General features: G+C 39.2%; 1 non-coding gene across 1 annotated transcript; it reads left to right on the top strand.

Moving 5' to 3' along the window:
* The first annotated feature begins 3194 nt into the window (after positions 1-3194).
* LOC111737203 lies at positions 3195-3257 on the top strand. Its single transcript, XR_002779384.1, has one exon. It is a non-coding gene; the product is annotated as a U7 small nuclear RNA (small nuclear RNA).
* The last annotated feature ends 1114 nt before the right edge of the window (positions 3258-4371 follow it).

Below are 4371 nucleotides of genomic sequence, written 5' to 3' on the forward strand. Positions count from 1 at the left end.
AAAAACTCTCTGCCCTCTTCCTATTTGCCTAAAAGCAGGGCATAAATTTATAAAGGTGTCTCCTCTTCCTTCTTTACCAGGAAGGACAAAGGTTAATCCCTGGAGACAACTCTAACTCTTATCAGGCACCAAAGGAATCTATGTAACAAACCTAACTAGCCCTTATATACTATTATTTGCCTACTCACAATTTGCCACCAGTAGGAGAGGAAAAATAAATTTCCTTCTATTTTTTTAAGTTCTTCTGGTTGGTCTAATAATCAAATTGACATGAGACAGATTAATAGGAGTACATGTGAGGGTTCCCTAAGAATATGGGACCTGAGGGAAAATCGGGAGCCGAGGCTGATATGCCATTCTGGACTAAGGAGAAGAAGGCTGGGGTCTGGGACTTCAAAGGGAAATCAGGCAATTCATAGGTAGAGGAGAAGAGCAAATGTTTGATAAACAGATTCTCGCGGGCCACCCAGAATCGATGGAACACGTGGGAGTCTAACAAACAGAAGTCGCCAGATCCTTCCATCTGCCACACTTAGTTCATATTATGCTAAGGGGATAGCTCCCTTCCTTTAAGGAGGTTTTTCTTTCTGAATTCATTTAGGCAGGTAAGGCAGAAGGCTATAGTTTCTTTCTGAATCTTTTGTTTCTTATATAATCAGCTTAAAATCAATATCCCAACAGGCATATTTTGGGATTTCAAAACTGTTCTCCCTCAGTGACATCCCATGACCTTTGTCATATTTTATTGGTTAAAGGCAAGTCTATAGATCCAGCCCACAGTCGACAGGGGTGGATTACATAAAATGTGAATATCAGGAAGTGGGTATCATTGGGGATCATCTTGGAAGTCTGCCTACCACACGCAGGTATGTGAATGGGAACATAGCCAATGAAGGGATATGTCTGAAAGCCCTTAGGAAACTAGTAAGGTTAGGGCTGCCATTGAGACATGGCACTTCTCGACAGCTTAAATTTTGATAACGAGAATTAGATATAATTCCATTGATGAATTGCGTTAAGTTCATTCCATGCCTATTGGTTAGAATGTGAGCTTGGTCAGGGATTGGCACTGTGCGCCTGAGAAAAGAGCTGCCCAGGAACACACAGCTCCTGGCTTGAGTGGCTAGGAGCTGCCGAGGTGTGGGAGCTTCGCTACAGTTTGCTTTAATCTTGTACTTTTTCAAAACCCAGGTTATGCCAATTTAAGATTTTACCAAAAAAAAAAAAAAAGAAGAATTACAAATAATAGAAATTTATTACAAATATCTAGAAAGTCATTGACTTTGTCTTGGTCTTAAAGTGCTGTTTCTATCATTCTCTGTAACATTAGATTATTGTTTTCACTTTATTTTAGTTTGTTATAGCAAAATACACATCTATAAATTTCTTATAATTGAATTTTCTGCAGGAAAAATAAAGGTGCTTCTGCAACTTTCTGGGTCCTAACACCCTTTTACCCAAACATTCCATTAAAATCAATATTTTATCAAACATTTGTGAACATATAAGGCAGAAAAGACTTCACACAATATGATTATAATATTAGTGGGATTCTCTGCCTTCTGTAAGCCCTTACTTTCTCCTGGGCCCACCTCAGGTCCTGTCTCCTCCGTGATATCTCCCATTACTCAAGCCAACACCAAGGTTTTCTTTGTATGTAAAATTCTATTTAGTGTTACTATATTATAACATAGCACTTAAGACTATTTTATATGATTTCTGTTTCATGAAGTCAGTTTTTTCTCCAAAAGATGTTTACAAACTCCTTTAAAAAATAATTTTATCCTTTGTGTGCTGGTTACATCTGCTTTTGAAGAACCCATTAGTGACTGGTGGAGCAAATATCTGAAGGAAAAGAACATAGGACTGTGTAAACGTAGAAGTTAGAAGTTGCCTAAATCGTACATTCGGCCCACACAAACCACTTCCCTTTCTAGTGTGGACATGTCAATCTTTTTTCTGAACTCTAATCAGCTTTGAAGATAAGAATTATTTTTTACTCATTTAGTCTTTTATTCCCTTCACTTTGTACCAACCATGCTTTTCCCACTATCTTGTTAAAAAGCCTACAAAAAAAATAAAAGTGTTTTGCAATGACCTGAGCTGGCTTAGAATTTATGCCAAAGAGCCATGAATCCTGGTGTTAGAAAGATAAACGATGGACCTAAAACCAAGGGCACATTCTGGCTTGGCTGTCTGGAGCTTCTCTTTGGAGCCCTCCTTTCTTTACTAAGTGAAAAAGACCACCCGTGATATCTGGAGATAAGATCAATTTCCTACCATTGCCCTGTGTTCCCCCTCCCAACAAAAAAAGCATAAATAAAAACAGAAGCAAAAGGAGGGTGTTTCCTTTCTCTCTCTTAAGATAGGAACATTGGAACTCTCCCAGATGGGGCTCGTCTTGTCTGTTCTGTAAGCTGGGTCGTTTCAGATGGTATCAAATACCTTCAAGAAAGCCCTGTCTGGGCCTCTCAGGTCAAATGGTTCTATCCTATGACCTGAGGAGTCTGTAAGCCTCCCTCCCTGCCAGAGCCAGAAGTAGTAGGTCCATGACTAACTGGGAAGGTAAATTAACTTTGTTTATTTACTGGGTAGAATTAATCAATTCTAACACATTTTTATGTTATTTGGTGTTTCGCCAATATCAATTCCATCTGTAATATGTCCCTTCCAAGCCTCAAACAATCTGTGCGTTTTATCTAATATTCTTTCTGCAATCTGTGGGTTTTCACCTCTATTAGCTGAGTTTCATAGGAACTGAGATAGTTGAGAAGTTGTGTAAGCTAGAACAGTTGACAAAGCGTGTCAGAGGACAGAGAAATGCAGTTCAACAGCCACTGATTGGCCATTTACTTCGTGCAAGGTGCTGTATCATTTGGACAGAAAGATGAGTAAGAGATGAGTCCTACTCTTAAAGAACTTACAACCTGTGAGAATTATGTGAGCGTGCGTGCGCACACACACACATACACACACACCCCTGATATGAGTCAGAGTATGCCAAGTGATTTAAGAGAGGTAAATCAAGTGTTGAGAGAAAAGAAAAATTCATTCTGACTGAGGATATTAGGAACTTCACAGGTAAGTTAACAGTTCAGACACAATCTAAGACAATAGGCAAACAAGGTATGGTTGTTACATGAATGAAAAATTAGTAATTGGTGGATTGGTTTTATGTTAAAGATTATTTTGAGTAGTGCTTACAGCTCTTTTCAAATTTGTCTAGTAGGTTGTCTCGTGTTTACCGGAAGGCTGCTTATTAGGCGGTATGTTTTCACAATAGAATCTTTTAAACCGTTAAAAACAAATTATTTTGAATTTTTATACCATAAAGTTTCAGTATTAATAATGAAACTTTAACTATGGTATTTCAAGTTATATTCTTATATACATTCTGATATATAGGACTATCACGTATTCTCTTATACATAGGAGGTTTCATGCCTTAGCTGTTTATTGTATTTGTCACCATTATGTAAAGATTTGAGTTTGGATGAAGGAATATGTATTCATAAACCAGGGATCACCTTTATTCCTGCTTCTAGTGAGCTATACAACCGTAGGTAGTTTAGGCTGAGAGAAACTTGAGTGATCTTGTAAACTAACCTCATTTTACACACCAATAAATGGTTAGTCGGTGACTGAATTTATATTAGAACCCAAGTCTCCTGATACTTCCTTTCAGGTGCCTTCCACCACGACTGCCCTGAAACTCAGCTCATGGGAGAGAGAGGCCGCTCACTCCCCTTTTATTTTTGTTTTATGTTTTGTTGGGAATAAGAGGGGAGAGGCAATGGCAGGAATTTAATCTTATCCCCTGGGCTCATCAATGGGCTTTCTGCTTAGTAAGGAAGGTCACCCTTCCCAGTTAGCCAGCCAATTTAAGATTACCCTGCAGATTTTCCAAGACTCTGCACACTTCCTTCTCCCCTTCCCCTTCCCTCCCAGCCCCACAGCCCTTCCTCCATTAGCCAGTAATGGCTGGTTCAGATCAGCTGGATTGCTTCTCACTTTCTCCCATTCCTTCCTTATAGTTTTGGTAATAATTGTGTAGTGGGAGGGAGCCTGCTCACCAGGAAACCTCATGAGGGCAGGATCTTGTCTATTTAGTTCATTTCTGAGCAGAGTTGGCACACAGTAGGTCCTCAATATTTTCTGAATGAATAGCAATATAATGTTTTTTTCTTTCCGCCTTTCAATTAGACATTTCCATTTAGCAATGTGGCTACAGCTGTACACTCTTTTTCTTTTTGATCACTTCGTTTAGTCCCTGGGCATCTGAGACTAAACCAGGCTGACCTTGTCCCTGTCCTCACCAGGATTAGCAGTCTTCATGGGGAAGATAGATATAACACAGACTCTTTCAGTTCC

The sequence above is a fragment of the Pteropus vampyrus genome, unplaced genomic scaffold (genome assembly GCF_000151845.1).
Source record: "Pteropus vampyrus isolate Shadow unplaced genomic scaffold, Pvam_2.0 Scaffold24, whole genome shotgun sequence".
NCBI lineage: Eukaryota > Metazoa > Chordata > Mammalia > Chiroptera > Pteropodidae > Pteropus > Pteropus vampyrus.